Genomic DNA, 17,224 nt, shown 5'->3' with positions numbered 1-17,224 from the left:
GCCTCTTCTCGGTGCCATCCACCCCAAAACTGTCACTTTGATGCAAACCGGTTCCAAGCTGATGAGCAAAGGAAATCTGATAACTTTGGGGGTGGAGAGGTCTTCTTTAGATCAGTGCTTCAGCTCAGAGCCCAAATGCTCTTATCAAAATACACCCAACATAACGCTACACAGTGGAACTGCAAGGCAATTGATTAAAGGGACATGTGGTGAATTCCTTTTTATCTTTATACTGTTGTTGGATGTCTCCTGTTCCTCTAAGTCTCATTTGGCCCTGGTTTTCCCCCTCTGTGTTGAATAATCGGGCTCTAAATAGCCCCGGCGTTTCTCCTGCAGTTCTTCGTTCTTTCCACTGCTAGCGCTGCCTTTGTGCAGCTTGTTATAGGATATTGTGAACTGAACCTATTTTGCTGTGAATTTATATTTACTGCGAATAGTTTATTGTGGCTGGTCTTGGTCTGTCTGCACTAAATAAATGATTTGTATCAAGGGATTATTTAGTTTGTCTGTGTACTTTTTTACCTAACCACTAAGGGCCACTCCTTGCACTTCACACATTTGCCCTTTTAATTACTCCCTTACTGACATACTTTAACATGCAATGTGCGTGTGATAATAGTTTTAGCAGCCTGTTGCCATTCAGGTGAGACAATACCTAGTAAATCCTTTTTTTTTTTTTTCATGTTGGTGCGCCGCGAAGGTTTTTGGTCTCAGCAAAGTGTTCCGTGGCATTACAACGCTTGGGAACCACTGGCTTGGCTTGTTGGGCATCCAGGTATGCACTGAGATTACGATCGGCACGATGATTGTCGTTCTCAGGAGAATTGTGTTTCTTTGCTGATCACGTTCTCTGTCGCTTTTTACACAGTTCTTACAAGTGGCACATTGGGGATGAAGAGCAGAGCATGCTGACACGCATAGCTGTGGACTTCTGCATGGCATGGGGCCACAGGTCATTCCAAGTATTTCAAGACGCCTGCAAATGTGTGGACACGTTGTGTTGGCCCAACCCTCACAGATTGTGCCAAGTCAAGTAGAGATGCATGTTGTGCTGTTCTAAAGTGACATGTCGTCAACGGCAAAAACATCTCTCAGAGTTCCTGACTTGACTTGCATCTGGAAGACAACACTTGCCCAGGCTGGATATTTGCCGAAAGAAGCAAAGAGGACTAGACACCTTGCCTAGACGCAACTGCATATTTCATTGTCACCTGGAAGGCCATCCAGGCTTTTCACCATCATGGCCCTCGGTCAACAAGGCGCCCGAACAGGGACTCGAACCCTGGACCCTCAGATTAAAAGTCTGATGCTCTAACACACAAATCGTTAAACAAAAAAGGTTATAAACACATTAACTACAATACCGGTTAGTAAGACGAAGGTGAGTCTCTCGTTAGTATTGGCCTCTTCTCGGTGCCATCCACCCCAAAACTGTCACTTTGATGCAAACCGGTTCCAAGCTGATGAGCAAAGGAAATCTGATAACTTTGGGGGTGGAGAGGTCTTCTTTAGATCAGTGCTTCAGCTCAGAGCCCAAATGCTCTCATCAAAATACACCCAACATAACGCTACACAGTGGAACTGCAAGGCAATTGATTAAAGGGACATGTGGTGAATTCCTTTTTATCTTTATTCTGTTGTTGGATGTCTCCTGTTCCTCTAAGTCTCATTTGGCCTTGGTTTTCCCCCTCTGTGTTGAATAATCGGGCTCTAAATAGCCCCGGCGTTTCTCCTGCAGTTCTTCGTTCTATCCACTGCTAGCGCTGCCTTTGTGCAGCTTGTTATAGGATATTGTGAACTGAACCTATTTTGCTGTGAATTTATATTTACTGCGAATAGTTTATTGTGGCTGGTCTTGGTCTGTCTGCACTAAATAAATGATTTGTATCAAGGGATTATTTAGTTTGTCTGTGTACTTTTTTACCTAACCACTAAGGGCCACTCCTTGCACTTCACACATTTGCCCTTTTAATTACTCCCTTACTGACATACTTTAACATGCAATGTGCGTGTGATAATAGTTTTAGCAGCCTGTTGCCATTCAGGTGAGACAATACCTAGTAAATCCTTTTTTTTTTTTTTCATGTTGGTGCGCCGCGAAGGTTTTTGGTCTCAGCAAAGTGTTCCGTGGCATTACAACGCTTGGGAACCACTGGCTTGGCTTGTTGGGCATCCAGGTATGCACTGAGATTACGATCGGCACGATGATTGTCGTTCTCAGGAGAATTGTGTTTCTTTGCTGATCACGTTCTCTGTCGCTTTTTACACAGTTCTTACAAGTGGCACATTGGGGATGAAGAGCAGAGCATGCTGACACGCATAGCTGTGGACTTCTGCATGGCATGGGGCCACAGGTCATTCCAAGTATTTCAAGACGCCTGCAAATGTGTGGACACGTTGTGTTGGCCCAACCCTCACAGATTGTGCCAAGTCAAGTAGAGATGCATGTTGTGCTGTTCTAAAGTGACATGTCGTCAACGGCAAAAACATCTCTCAGAGTTCCTGACTTGACTTGCATCTGGAAGACAACACTTGCCCAGGCTGGATATTTGCCGAAAGAAGCAAAGAGGACTAGACACCTTGCCTAGACGCAACTGCATATTTCATTGTCACCTGGAAGGCCATCCAGGCTTTTCACCATCATGGCCCTCGGTCAACAAGGCGCCCGAACAGGGACTCGAACCCTGGACCCTCAGATTAAAAGTCTGATGCTCTAACACACAAATCGTTAAACAAAAAAGGTTATAAACACATTAACTACAATACCGGTTAGTAAGACGAAGGTGAGTCTCTCGTTAGTATTGGCCTCTTCTCGGTGCCATCCACCCCAAAACTGTCACTTTGATGCAAACCGGTTCCAAGCTGATGAGCAAAGGAAATCTGATAACTTTGGGGGTGGAGAGGTCTTCTTTAGATCAGTGCTTCAGCTCAGAGCCCAAATGCTCTCATCAAAATACACCCAACATAACGCTACACAGTGGAACTGCAAGGCAATTGATTAAAGGGACATGTGGTGAATTCCTTTTTATCTTTATTCTGTTGTTGGATGTCTCCTGTTCCTCTAAGTCTCATTTGGCCTTGGTTTTCCCCCTCTGTGTTGAATAATCGGGCTCTAAATAGCCCCGGCGTTTCTCCTGCAGTTCTTCGTTCTATCCACTGCTAGCGCTGCCTTTGTGCAGCTTGTTATAGGATATTGTGAACTGAACCTATTTTGCTGTGAATTTATATTTACTGCGAATAGTTTATTGTGGCTGGTCTTGGTCTGTCTGCACTAAATAAATGATTTGTATCAAGGGATTATTTAGTTTGTCTGTGTACTTTTTTACCTAACCACTAAGGGCCACTCCTTGCACTTCACACATTTGCCCTTTTAATTACTCCCTTACTGACATACTTTAACATGCAATGTGCGTGTGATAATAGTTTTAGCAGCCTGTTGCCATTCAGGTGAGACAATACCTAGTAAATCCTTTTTTTTTTTTTTCATGTTGGTGCGCCGCGAAGGTTTTTGGTCTCAGCAAAGTGTGCCGTGGCATTACAACGCTTGGGAACCACTGGCTTGGCTTGTTGGGCATCCAGGTATGCACTGAGATTACGATCGGCACGATGATTGTCATTCTCAGGAGAATTGTGTTTCTTTGCTGATCATGTTCTCTGTCGCTTTTTACAAAGTTCTTACAAGTGGCACATTGGGGATGAGGAGCAGAGCATGCTGACACGCATACCTGTGGACTTCTGCATGGCATGGGGCCACAGGTCATTCCAAGTATTTCAAGACGCCTGCAAATGTGTGGACACGTTGTGTTGGCCCAACCCTCACAGATTGTGCCAAGTCAAGTAGAGATGGATGTTGTGCTGTTCTAAAGTGACACGTCGTCAACGGCAAAAACATCTCTCAGAGTTCCTGGCTTGACTTGCCTCTGGAAGACAACACTTGCCCAGGCTGGATATTTGCCGAAAGAAGCAAAGAGGACTAGACACCTTGCCTAGACGCAACTGCATATTTCATTGTCACCTGGAAGGCCATCCAGGCTTTTCACCATCATGGCCCTCGGTCAACAAGGCACCCGAACAGGGACTCGAACCCTGGACCCTCAGATTAAAAGTCTGATGCTCTACCGGCTGAGCTACCCGGGCTTCAGTGAAGTGCTTCACAATGTGTTGGCTTCATGATTGTTCCACACCGCTTACTGGCCGATTTAGAAAACTGGGCTCAGGGTGAAAAGGGTCACATGCATATGAGATGTTTGGGCAATGCGAGTTCTTCACAGCAAATCCGAATTTCCGGTGTTTTCTCCTTGTCCTCATGCAATTCCAATGGCTTGACATTTGGGAGCTCGTCCAAAACCGATGTCAAACCATAATCACGCCTTCCTTCGAGCCGGAATTGAACCAGCGACCTAAGGATGCCCGCTGCCTGAAAACTACAGTCCTCCGCTCTACCAACTGAGCTATCGAAGGGAAGCTTCTCACCGTCTTCCCCTGGCAGTCTCAGTGGCCGTGCAAAGCCAAGAAGCACCGTGGCTTGGCTCAGTGGTTTTCAACCCGTGTGCCGTGAGGACTACCCAATTGTGTCGTGAGATTTTTATCCCCTGAAAAATATTATGTCATTTTGTTTGGTCAACTTCATAAATCTTGTATCAAATCAAACTTATTCAAATGTGTGAAAATATTACATTTATACATCACCTGTAGAAAGCGTTTCATAACTGAAATGTTGTGTTTGCCGGACTGAACGCACACCTACACTGAGTTGCAGTGCTATCAGTTGTATCGTAAGGTACACTTATAAATTTCAATTTAAGAAGTGAATTTATAGTATCACCTTATCACGAATCCTGGAATCTTGTAGAACTCAATTTCTGTAATAATTGGACACAGACACCAATTCCAAAGATATAAATTGTTAAATTTATTCAAAAACAAAGACTAAATGTAGCACTACACTAATTATACAAAAGGGAAAAGTTAATCAAAATTCAACTCTAGATCAACAAATCAAAGACAAATCACTTCCGTGACCAAATCAAAGACCATTGGGATCGCATATGATAACACACAAATCGTTAAACAAAAAAGGTTATAAACTTCGTCGCAGAGAGGCCTCTCTGTCTTCGGGCTCAGATCACAGCACACGGCACATGGTCCGTGTGGTTTGGAACAAAGGCAGTGCGGTTCGGCTTTGTCCAAGAACTTCCACTCAGTCGATGCACCTGGAAGTTGGGGTTTCGCGAAATTAGAGTCTTTTCCAAACAGATTTTCCACTGGTTTGAAGGCTCCAAGGTTGTGCACAAAATCTTCTTTGTAAGCAGGGTTCCACCGTAGTTACTTGAAGACAAAGTCTTTGAGGAAAGCAGGGCCCTGTTCGTTCCAAGGGTCAAGTTTCTTAAGACTCAAATAGCTATTTAAATGACTGAACACTTTCATATACATTCGACTTACTCAATTGTCCAGCTGTAAAACTCCACTGATCAGGTGGGCACAGGCGGGCATGCGCAGTCTGTAAAGTTCCTTATTTAATAAAGTCCTTTAATAGAATTCTTCGTACGGCTCAATCTCCTTCTCCCAGTTTAACTCTTCTGTTGCCGGCAAAGACTTGGTTGGTTTCTGGTTCCGGTTCGGGCAACAGAGCTACAGGTTGAGCTGTGGCAGCGAGTTACTGGTTCAGGTGAGAGAGAAAGAGAGAGAGAGAGAGAGAGAGAGAGAGAGACTGTGCACTGTTCCTTATAGTCTGTCAGATCAATAGGTGATTGGTTCTTGAGTTCTTGAGATTGGATTTCGGTTTCAGCCCCCAGTGTCCTAATGGAGGGGGGCTTGATTTATGACTGATGTCAATCCATGCCATCTTTTGGAAATGCCGGTTGGCCCGGGTTCGTAGCTCTATGTCGGGATTTCGGCTCTCGTCCACTTCAAAGAGTTTTTATCACCTACAGGCCCCTTTCTCCAGACATCCTATAGCAGGATTCAACCTATTTGGCCTCTTCTCGGTGCCATCCTCCCCAAAACTGTCACTTTGATGCAAACCAGTTCCAAGCTGATGAGCAAAGGCAATCTGATAACTTTGGGGGTGGAGAGGTCTTCTTTAGATCAGTGCTTCAGCTCAGAGCCCAAATGCTCTTATCAAAATACACCCAACATAACGCTACACAGTGGAACTGCAAGGCAATTGATTAAAGGGACATGTGGTGAATTCCTTTTCATCTTTATACTGTTGTTGGATGTCTCCTGTTCCTCTAAGTCTCATTTGGCTTTGGTTTCCCCCCTCTGTGTTGAATAATCGGGCTCTAAATAGCCCCGGCGTTTCTCCTGCAGTTCTTCGTTCTTTCCACTGCTAGCGCTGCCTTTGTGAAGGCAGATGGTGCTTGTGAGAAGTCAACAGCATGTCCACCGAAAAGGGTGTCTGACTCCTGGTTTTGGATCCGGAAGGGTTGATAACAGACCGAAACGGTTACAATATGATACTGCTTAGATTAACTGTGGATATGTATTGTGATCGTGCTCGGCTCAGGTGTGCGTTCAGTCTGCACACAAAACATTTCGGTCGCGAAACGTTTAATCAAATCGAATAAAATGGCGGGGATAGCATGTTTGATCCGTGTGCTATTGTTTTTCTAAAATTGTAATGCCCTTTGTAACGTTTAACTACTTCGTTAAATACAGCTTGTTATAGGATATTGTGAACTGAACCTATTTTGCTGTGAATTTATATTTACTGCGAATAGTTTATTGTGGCTGGTCTTGGTCTGTCTGCACTAAATAAATGATTTGTATCAAGGGATTATTTAGTTTGTCTGTGTACTTTTTTAGCTAACCACTAAGGGCCACTCCTTGCACTTCACACATTTGCCCTTTTAATTACTCCCTTACTGACATACTTTAACATGCAATGTGCGTGTGATAATAGTTTTAGCAGCCTGTTGCCATTCAGGTGAGACAATACCTAGTAAATCCTTTTTTTCTTTTTTCATGTTGGTGCGCCGCGAAGGTTTTTGGTCTCAGCAAAGTGTGCCGTGGCATTACAACGCTTGGGAACCACTGGCTTGGCTTGTTGGGCATCCAGGTATGCACTGAGATTACGATCGGCACGATGATTGTCGTTCTCAGGAGAATTGTGTTTCTTTGCTGATCATGTTCTCTGTCGCTTTTTACAAAGTTCTTACAAGTGGCACATTGGGGATGAGGAGCAGAGCATGCTGACACGCATACCTGTGGACTTCTGCATGGCATGGGGCCACAGGTCATTCCAAGTATTTCAAGACGCCTGCAAATGTGTGGACACGTTGTGTTGGCCCAACCCTCACAGATTGTGCCAAGTCAAGTAGAGATGGATGTTGTGCTGTTCTAAAGTGACACGTCGTCAACGGCAAAAACATCTCTCAGAGTTCCTGGCTTGACTTGCCTCTGGAAGACAACACTTGCCCAGGCTGGATATTTGCCGAAAGAAGCAAAGAGGACTAGACACCTTGCCTAGACGCAACTGCATATTTCATTGTCACCTGGAAGGCCATCCAGGCTTTTCACCATCATGGCCCTCGGTCAACAAGGCACCCGAACAGGGACTCGAACCCTGGACCCTCAGATTAAAAGTCTGATGCTCTACCGGCTGAGCTACCCGGGCTTCAGTGAAGTGCTTCACAATGTGTTGGCTTCATGATTGTTCCACACCGCTTACTGGCCGATTTAGAAAACTGGGCTCAGGGTGAAAAGGGTCACATGCATATGAGATGTTTGGGCAATGCGAGTTCTCCACAGCAAATCCGAATTTCCGGTGTTTTCTCCTTGTCCTCATGCAATTCCAATGGCTTGACATTTGGGAGCTCGTCCAAAACCGATGTCAAACCATAATCACGCCTTCCTTCGAGCCGGAATTGAACCAGCGACCTAAGGATGCCCGCTGCCTGAAACCTACAGTCCTCCGCTCTACCAACTGAGCTATCGAAGGGATGCTTCTCACCGTCTTCCCCTGGCAGTCTCAGTGGCCGTGCAAAGCCAAGAAGCACCGTGGCTTGGCTCAGTGGTTTTCAACCCGTGTGCCGTGAGGACTACCCAATTGTGTCGTGAGATTTTTATCCCCTGAAAAATATTATGTCATTTTGTTTGGTCAACTTCATAAATCTTGTATCAAATCAAACTTATTCAAATGTGTGAAAATATTACATTTATACATCACCTGTAGAAAGCGTTTCATAACTGAAATGTTGTGTTTGCCGGACTGAACGCACACCTACACTGAGTTGCAGTGCTATCAGTTGTATCGTAAGGTACACTTATAAATTTCAATTTAAGAAGTGAATTTATAGTATCACCTTATCACGAATCCTGGAATCTTGTAGAACTCAATTTCTGTGATAATTGGACACAGACACCAATTCCAAAGATATAAATTGTTAAATTTATTCAAAAACAAAGACTAAATGTAGCACTACACTAATTATACAAAAGGGAAAAGCTAATCAAAATTCAACTCTAGATCAACAAATCAAAGACAAATCACTTCCGTGACCAAATCAAAGACCATGGGATCGCATATGATAACACACAAATCGTTAAACAAAAAAGGTTATAAACACATTAACTACAATACCGGTTAGTAAGACGAAGGTGAGTCTCTCGTTAGTATTGTTAGTCAGACATTAAATAACTAGGCAGGTTAGTATTTATGTCAGGTAACTTCTCGTTATATATATATCAGTCTCATTTACGTTTAGGTGCCGAGAAAGATCCTATCATTACTTGTTACCACAATTTCCCTTAACTGATTATTATTCAATGATCAAGGATAGGCAGGGCCACCAATAATCTAACGTCTATTGACTTGTGTCAATTTCAGACTAAACAGTTAAACAGGAATGAGAAGATATTTCTCGGGGTTGACAGATTTTATTTCTAAAATTATCAACAAAACAGTTTAATGCAACACACATTTATATTTAAGAAAACTAAATGATATTACACATTCTAGATTTATGAATCACAGAATAACATTTCTAATTGATTTCTCAAATGTCATGAATCATGAACTCCAAACTGTTAAACTTATCTGAACTTCGTCGCAGAGAGGCCTCTCTGTCTTCGGGCTCAGATCACAGCACACGGCACATGGTCCGTGTGGTTTGGAACAAAGGCAGTGCGGTTCGGCTTTGTCCAAGAACTTCCACTCAGTCGATGCACCTGGAAGTTGGGGTTTCGCGAAATTAGAGTCTTTTCCAAACAGATTTTCCACTGGTTTGAAGGCTCCAAGGTTGTGCACAAAATCTTCTTTGTAAGCAGGGTTCCACCGTAGTTACTTGAAGACAAAGTCTTTGAGGAAAGCAGGGCCCTGTTCGTTCCAAGGGTCAAGTTTCTTAAGACTCAAATAGCTATTTAAATGACTGAACACTTTCATATACATTCGACTTACTCAATTGTCCAGCTGTAAAACTCCACTGATCAGGTGGGCACAGGCGGGCATGCGCAGTCTGTAAAGTTCTTTATTTAATAAAGTCCTTTAATAGAATTCTTCGTACGGCTCAATCTCCTTCTCCCAGTTTAACTCTTCTGTTGCCGGCAAAGACTTGGTTGGTTTCTGGTTCCGGTTCGGGCAACAGAGCTACAGGTTGAGCTGTGGCAGCGAGTTACTGGTTCAGGTGAGAGAGAAAGAGAGAGAGAGAGAGAGAGAGAGAGAGAGACTGTGCACTGTTCCTTATAGTCTGTCAGATCAATAGGTGATTGGTTCTTGAGTTCTTGAGATTGGATTTCGGTTTCAGCCCCCAGTGTCCTAATGGAGGGGGGCTTGATTTATGACTGATGTCAATCCATGCCATGTTTTGGAAATGCCGGTTGGCCCGGGTTCGTAGCTCTATGTCGGGATTTCGGCTCTCGTCCACTTCAAAGAGTTTTTATCACCTACAGGCCCCTTTCTCCAGACATCCTATAGCAGGATTCAACCTATTTGGCCTCTTCTCGGTGCCATCCTCCCCAAAACTGTCACTTTGATGCAAACCAGTTCCAAGCTGATGAGCAAAGGCAATCTGATAACTTTGGGGGTGTAGAGGTCTTCTTTAGATCAGTGCTTCAGCTCAGAGCCCAAATGCTCTTATCAAAATACACCCAACATAACGCTACACAGTGGAACTGCAAGGCAATTGATTAAAGGGACATGTGGTGAATTCCTTTTCATCTTTATACTGTTGTTGGATGTCTCCTGTTCCTCTAAGTCTCATTTGGCTTTGGTTTCCCCCCTCTGTGTTGAATAATCGGGCTCTAAATAGCCCCGGCGTTTCTCCTGCAGTTCTTCGTTCTTTCCACTGCTAGCGCTGCCTTTGTGAAGGCAGATGGTGCTTGTGAGAAGTCAACAGCATGTCCACCGAAAAGGGTGTCTGACTCCTGGTTTTGGATCCGGAAGGGTTGATAACAGACCAAAACGGTTACAATATGACACTGCTTAGATTAACTGTGGATATGTATTGTGGTCGTGCTCGGCTCAGGTGTGCGTTCAGTCTGCACACAAAACATTTCGGTCGCGAAACGTCTAATCAAATCGAATAAAACGGCGGGGATAGCATGTTTGATCCGTGTGCTATTGTTTTTCAACAATTGTAATGCCCTTTGTAACGTTTAACTACTTCGTTAAATACAGCTTGTTATAGGATATTGTGAACTGAACCTATTTTGCTGTGAATTTATATTTACTGCGAATAGTTTATTGTGGCTGGTCTTGGTCTGTCTGCACTAAATAAATGATTTGTATCAAGGGATTATTTAGTTTGTCTGTGTACTTTTTTACCTAACCACTAAGGCCACTCCTTGCACTTCACACATTTGCCCTTTTAATTACTCCCTTACTGACATACTTTAACATGCAATGTGCGTGTGATAATAGTTTTAGCAGCCTGTTGCCATTCAGGTGAGACTAACCTAGTTAATCCTTTTTTTTTTTTTTCATGTTGGTGCGCCGCGAAGGTTTTTGGTCTCAGCAAAGTGTTCCGTGGCATTACAACGCTTGGGAACCACTGGCTTGGCTTGTTGGGCATCCAGGTATGCACTGAGATTACGATCGGCACGATGATTGTCGTTCTCAGGAGAATTGTGTTTCCTTGCTGATCACGTTCTCTGTCGCTTTTTACACAGTTCTTACAAGTGGCACATTGGGGATGGAACCATCTCTCAGAGTTCCTGGCTTGACTTGCCTCCGGAAGACAACATTTGCCCAGGCTGGATATTTGCCGAAGGAAGCAGGGAACACCTTGCCTAGACGCAACTGCGTATCTCATTTTCACCAGGAAGGCCGTCCAGGCTTTTCACCATCATGGCCCTCGGTCAACAAGGTCTCAACACAGCACAGGTTTAGAATACTGGCCTCAGGGTGAGAAGGGGTTAGGGTTAGGGTTGGGGTTGGGGTTGGGGTTAGGGTTAGGGTTAGGGTTAGGGTTAGGGTTAGGGTTAGGGTTAGGGTTAGGGTTAGGGTTAGGGTTAGGGTTAGGGTTAGGGTTAGGGTTAGGGTTAGGGTTAGGGTTAGGGTTAGGGTTAGGGTTAGGGTTAGGGTTAGGGTTAGGGTTAGGGTTAGGGTTAGGGTTAGGGTTAGGGTTAGGGTTAGGGTTAGGGTTAGGGTTAGGGTTAGGGTTAGGGTTAGGGTTAGGGTTAGGGTTAGGGTTAGGGTTAGGGTTAGGGTTAGGGTTAGGGTTAGGGTTAGGGTTAGGGTTAGGGTTAGGGTTAGGGTTAGGGTTAGGGTTAGGGTTAGGGTTAGGGTTAGGGTTAGGGTTAGGGTTAGGGTTAGGGTTAGGGTTAGGGTTAGGGTTAGGGTTAGGGTTAGGGTTAGGGTTAGGGTTAGGGTTAGGGTTAGGGTTAGGGTTAGGGTTAGGGTTAGGGTTAGGGTTAGGGTTAGGGTTAGGGTTAGGGTTAGGGTTAGGGTTAGGGTTAGGGTTAGGGTTAGGGTTAGGGTTAGGGTTAGGGTTAGGGTTAGGGTTAGGGTTAGGGTTAGGGTTAGGGTTAGGGTTAGGGTTAGGGTTAGGGTTAGGGTTAGGGTTAGGGTTAGGGTTAGGGTTAGGGTTAGGGTTAGGGTTAGGGTTAGGGTTAGGGTTAGGGTTAGGGTTAGGGTTAGGGTTAGGGTTAGGGTTAGGGTTAGGGTTAGGGTTAGGGTTAGGGTTAGGGTTAGGGTTAGGGTTAGGGTTAGGGTTAGGGTTAGGGTTAGGGTTAGGGTTAGGGTTAGGGTTAGGGTTAGGGTTAGGGTTAGGGTTAGGGTTAGGGTTAGGGTTAGGGTTAGGGTTAGGGTTAGGGTTAGGGTTAGGGTTAGGGTTAGGGTTAGGGTTAGGGTTAGGGTTAGGGTTAGGGTTAGGGTTAGGGTTAGGGTTAGGGTTAGGGTTAGGGTTAGGGTTAGGGTTAGGGTTAGGGTTAGGGTTAGGGTTAGGGTTAGGGTTAGGGTTAGGGTTAGGGTTAGGGTTAGGGTTAGGGTTAGGGTTAGGGTTAGGGTTAGGGTTAGGGTTAGGGTTAGGGTTAGGGTTAGGGTTAGGGTTAGGGTTAGGGTTAGGGTTAGGGTTAGGGTTAGGGTTAGGGTTAGGGTTAGGGTTAGGGTTAGGGTTAGGGTTAGGGTTAGGGTTAGGGTTAGGGTTAGGGTTAGGGTTAGGGTTAGGGTTAGGGTTAGGGTTAGGGTTAGGGTTAGGGTTAGGGTTAGGGTTAGGGTTAGGGTTAGGGTTAGGGTTAGGGTTAGGGTTAGGGTTAGGGTTAGGGTTAGGGTTAGGGTTAGGGTTAGGGTTAGGGTTAGGGTTAGGGTTAGGGTTAGGGTTAGGGTTAGGGTTAGGGTTAGGGTTAGGGTTAGGGTTAGGGTTAGGGGTTAGGTTAGGGTTAGGGAAGGGTGTAGGGTACGGGAGGGAGGGTTAGGGTAGGGTTAGGTGAGGGTTCGGGTGTGGTTAGGGTTAGGGTTAGGGTTAGGGTTAGGGTTAGGGTTAGGGTTAGGGTTAGGGTTAGGGTTAGGGTTAGGGTTAGGGTTAGGGTTAGGGTTAGGGTTAGGGTTAGGGTTAGGGTTAGGGTTAGGGTTAGGGTTAGGGTTAGGGTTAGGGTTAGGGTTAGGGTTAGGGTTAGGGTTAGGGTTAGGGTTAGGGTTAGGGTTAGGGTTAGGGTTAGGGTTAGGGTTAGGGTTAGGGTTAGGGTTAGGGTTAGGGTTAGGGTTAGGGTTAGGGTTAGGGTTAGGGTTAGGGTTAGGGTTAGGGTTAGGGTTAGGGTTAGGGTTAGGGTTAGGGTTAGGGTTAGGGTTAGGGTTAGGGTTAGGGTTAGGGTTAGGGTTAGGGTTAGGGTTAGGGTTAGGGTTAGGGTTAGGGTTAGGGTTAGGGTTAGGGTTAGGGTTAGGGTTAGGGTTAGGGTTAGGGTTAGGGTTAGGGTTAGGGTTAGGGTTAGGGTTAGGGTTAGGGTTAGGGTTAGGGTTAGGGTTAGGGTTAGGGTTAGGGTTAGGGTTAGGGTTAGGGTTAGGGTTAGGGTTAGGGTTAGGGTTAGGGTTAGGGTTAGGGTTAGGGTTAGGGTTAGGGTTAGGGTTAGGGTTAGGGTTAGGGTTAGGGTTAGGGTTAGGGTTAGGGTTAGGGTTAGGGTTAGGGTTAGGGTTAGGGTTAGGGTTAGGGTTAGGGTTAGGGTTAGGGTTAGGGTTAGGGTTAGGGTTAGGGTTAGGGTTAGGGTTAGGGTTAGGGTTAGGGTTAGGGTTAGGGTTAGGGTTAGGGTTAGGGTTAGGGTTAGGGTTAGGGTTAGGGTTAGGGTTAGGGTTAGGGTTAGGGTTAGGGTTAGGGTTAGGGTTAGGGTTAGGGTTAGGGTTAGGGTTAGGGTTAGGGTTAGGGTTAGGGTTAGGGTTAGGGTTAGGGTTAGGGTTAGGGTTAGGGTTAGGGTTAGGGTTAGGGTTAGGGTTAGGGTTAGGGTTAGGGTTAGGGTTAGGGTTAGGGTTAGGGTTAGGGTTAGGGTTAGGGTTAGGGTTAGGGTTAGGGTTAGGGTTAGGGTTAGGGTTAGGGTTAGGGTTAGGGTTAGGGTTAGGGTTAGGGTTAGGGTTAGGGTTAGGGTTAGGGTTAGGGTTAGGGTTAGGGTTAGGGTTAGGGTTAGGGTTAGGGTTAGGGTTAGGGTTAGGGTTAGGGTTAGGGTTAGGGTTAGGGTTAGGGTTAGGGTTAGGGTTAGGGTTAGGGTTAGGGTTAGGGTTAGGGTTAGGGTTAGGGTTAGGGTTAGGGTTAGGGTTAGGGTTAGGGTTAGGGTTAGGGTTAGGGTTAGGGTTAGGGTTAGGGTTAGGGTTAGGGTTAGGGTTAGGGTTAGGGTTAGGGTTAGGGTTAGGGTTAGGGTTAGGGTTAGGGTTAGGGTTAGGGTTAGGGTTAGGGTTAGGGTTAGGGTTAGGGTTAGGGTTAGGGTTAGGGTTAGGGTTAGGGTTAGGGTTAGGGTTAGGGTTAGGGTTAGGGTTAGGGTTAGGGTTAGGGTTAGGGTTAGGGTTAGGGTTAGGGTTAGGGTTAGGGTTAGGGTTAGGGTTAGGGTTAGGGTTAGGGTTAGGGTTAGGGTTAGGGTTAGGGTTAGGGTTAGGGTTAGGGTTAGGGTTAGGGTTAGGGTTAGGGTTAGGGTTAGGGTTAGGGTTAGGGTTAGGGTTAGGGTTAGGGTTAGGGTTAGGGTTAGGGTTAGGGTTAGGGTTAGGGTTAGGGTTAGGGTTAGGGTTAGGGTTAGGGTTAGGGTTAGGGTTAGGGTTAGGGTTAGGGTTAGGGTTAGGGTTAGGGTTAGGGTTAGGGTTAGGGTTAGGGTTAGGGTTAGGGTTAGGGTTAGGGTTAGGGTTAGGGTTAGGGTTAGGGTTAGGGTTAGGGTTAGGGTTAGGGTTAGGGTTAGGGTTAGGGTTAGGGTTAGGGTTAGGGTTAGGGTTAGGGTTAGGGTTAGGGTTAGGGTTAGGGTTAGGGTTAGGGTTAGGGTTAGGGTTAGGGTTAGGGTTAGGGTTAGGGTTAGGGTTAGGGTTAGGGTTAGGGTTAGGGTTAGGGTTAGGGTTAGGGTTAGGGTTAGGGTTAGGGTTAGGGTTAGGGTTAGGGTTAGGGTTAGGGTTAGGGTTAGGGTTAGGGTTAGGGTTAGGGTTAGGGTTAGGGTTAGGGTTAGGGTTAGGGTTAGGGTTAGGGTTAGGGTTAGGGTTAGGGTTAGGGTTAGGGTTAGGGTTAGGGTTAGGGTTAGGGTTAGGGTTAGGGTTAGGGTTAGGGTTAGGGTTAGGGTTAGGGTTAGGGTTAGGGTTAGGGTTAGGGTTAGGGTTAGGGTTAGGGTTAGGGTTAGGGTTAGGGTTAGGGTTAGGGTTAGGGTTAGGGTTAGGGTTAGGGTTAGGGTTAGGGTTAGGGTTAGGGTTAGGGTTAGGGTTAGGGTTAGGGTTAGGGTTAGGGTTAGGGTTAGGGTTAGGGTTAGGGTTAGGGTTAGGGTTAGGGTTAGGGTTAGGGTTAGGGTTAGGGTTAGGGTTAGGGTTAGGGTTAGGGTTAGGGTTAGGGTTAGGGTTAGGGTTAGGGTTAGGGTTAGGGTTAGGGTTAGGGTTAGGGTTAGGGTTAGGGTTAGGGTTAGGGTTAGGGTTAGGGTTAGGGTTAGGGTTAGGGTTAGGGTTAGGGTTAGGGTTAGGGTTAGGGTTAGGGTTAGGGTTAGGGTTAGGGTTAGGGTTAGGGTTAGGGTTAGGGTTAGGGTTAGGGTTAGGGTTAGGGTTAGGGTTAGGGTTAGGGTTAGGGTTAGGGTTAGGGTTAGGGTTAGGGTTAGGGTTAGGGTTAGGGTTAGGGTTAGGGTTAGGGTTAGGGTTAGGGTTAGGGTTAGGGTTAGGGTTAGGGTTAGGGTTAGGGTTAGGGTTAGGGTTAGGGTTAGGGTTAGGGTTAGGGTTAGGGTTAGGGTTAGGGTTAGGGTTAGGGTTAGGGTTAGGGTTAGGGTTAGGGTTAGGGTTAGGGTTAGGGTTAGGGTTAGGGTTAGGGTTAGGGTTAGGGTTAGGGTTAGGGTTAGGGTTAGGGTTAGGGTTAGGGTTAGGGTTAGGGTTAGGGTTAGGGTTAGGGTTAGGGTTAGGGTTAGGGTTAGGGTTAGGGTTAGGGTTAGGGTTAGGGTTAGGGTTAGGGTTAGGGTTAGGGTTAGGGTTAGGGTTAGGGTTAGGGTTAGGGTTAGGGTTAGGGTTAGGGTTAGGGTTAGGGTTAGGGTTAGGGTTAGGGTTAGGGTTAGGGTTAGGGTTAGGGTTAGGGTTAGGGTTAGGGTTAGGGTTAGGGTTAGGGTTAGGGTTAGGGTTAGGGTTAGGGTTAGGGTTAGGGTTAGGGTTAGGGTTAGGGTTAGGGTTAGGGTTAGGGTTAGGGTTAGGGTTAGGGTTAGGGTTAGGGTTAGGGTTAGGGTTAGGGTTAGGGTTAGGGTTAGGGTTAGGGTTAGGGTTAGGGTTAGGGTTAGGGTTAGGGTTAGGGTTAGGGTTAGGGTTAGGGTTAGGGTTAGGGTTAGGGTTAGGGTTAGGGTTAGGGTTAGGGTTAGGGTTAGGGTTAGGGTTAGGGTTAGGGTTAGGGTTAGGGTTAGGGTTAGGGTTAGGGTTAGGGTTAGGGTTAGGGTTAGGGTTAGGGTTAGGGTTAGGGTTAGGGTTAGGGTTAGGGTTAGGGTTAGGGTTAGGGTTAGGGTTAGGGTTAGGGTTAGGGTTAGGGTTAGGGTTAGGGTTAGGGTTAGGGTTGGGTTAGGGTTAGGGTTAGGGTTAGGGTTAGGGTTAGGGTTAGGGTTAGGGTTAGGGTTAGGGTTAGGGTTAGGGTTAGGGTTAGGGTTAGGGTTAGGGTTAGGGTTAGGGTTAGGGTTAGGGTTAGGGTTAGGGTTAGGGTTAGGGTTAGGGTTAGGGTTAGGGTTAGGGTTAGGGTTAGGGTTAGGGTTAGGGTTAGGGTTAGGGTTAGGGTTAGGGTTAGGGTTAGGGTTAGGGTTAGGGTTAGGGTTAGGGTTAGGGTTAGGGTTAGGGTTAGGGTTAGGGTTAGGGTTAGGGTTAGGGTTAGGGTTAGGGTTAGGGTTAGGGTTAGGGTTAGGGTTAGGGTTAGGGTTAGGGTTAGGGTTAGGGTTAGGGTTAGGGTTAGGGTTAGGGTTAGGGTTAGGGTTAGGGTTAGGGTTGTGGGTTAGGGTTAGGTGGGTTAGGTAGGTAGGGTTAGGAGGGTGGGTTAGGGTAGGGTAGGGTTAGGGTAGGGTAGGGTTAGGGTAGGGTTAGGGTTAGGTGTGGGGTGGAGGGGTGGGTGAGGGTGTGGGTGTGGGGTTGGGGGTGGGTGAGGGTGTAGGGGGTGGGGGTGGGGTAGGG

General features: G+C 46.3%; 4 non-coding genes across 4 annotated transcripts; all 4 read right to left on the bottom strand.

The window, feature by feature from the left end:
* Positions 1-4,064: 4,064 nt before the first annotated feature.
* trnak-uuu (transfer RNA lysine (anticodon UUU)) lies at positions 4,065-4,137 on the bottom strand. Its single transcript has one exon. It is a non-coding gene; the product is annotated as a tRNA-Lys (tRNA).
* A 235-nt stretch (positions 4,138-4,372) lies between these two features.
* Positions 4,373-4,461, bottom strand: trnay-gua (transfer RNA tyrosine (anticodon GUA)). The gene is given in 2 exon segments: positions 4,373-4,408; positions 4,425-4,461. It is a non-coding gene; the product is annotated as a tRNA-Tyr (tRNA).
* Positions 4,462-7,545: 3,084 nt separating this feature from the next.
* trnak-uuu (transfer RNA lysine (anticodon UUU)) lies at positions 7,546-7,618 on the bottom strand. The gene has a single exon. It is a non-coding gene; the product is annotated as a tRNA-Lys (tRNA).
* Positions 7,619-7,853: 235 nt separating this feature from the next.
* trnay-gua (transfer RNA tyrosine (anticodon GUA)) lies at positions 7,854-7,942 on the bottom strand. The gene is given in 2 exon segments: positions 7,854-7,889; positions 7,906-7,942. It is a non-coding gene; the product is annotated as a tRNA-Tyr (tRNA).
* Positions 7,943-17,224: the final 9,282 nt, after the last annotated feature.

Source organism: Amia ocellicauda, unplaced genomic scaffold (genome assembly GCF_036373705.1).
Source record: "Amia ocellicauda isolate fAmiCal2 unplaced genomic scaffold, fAmiCal2.hap1 HAP1_SCAFFOLD_160, whole genome shotgun sequence".
Classification (NCBI taxonomy): Eukaryota; Metazoa; Chordata; class Actinopteri; order Amiiformes; family Amiidae; genus Amia; species Amia ocellicauda.
This window is presented reverse-complemented; position numbering and strand designations above follow the sequence as displayed.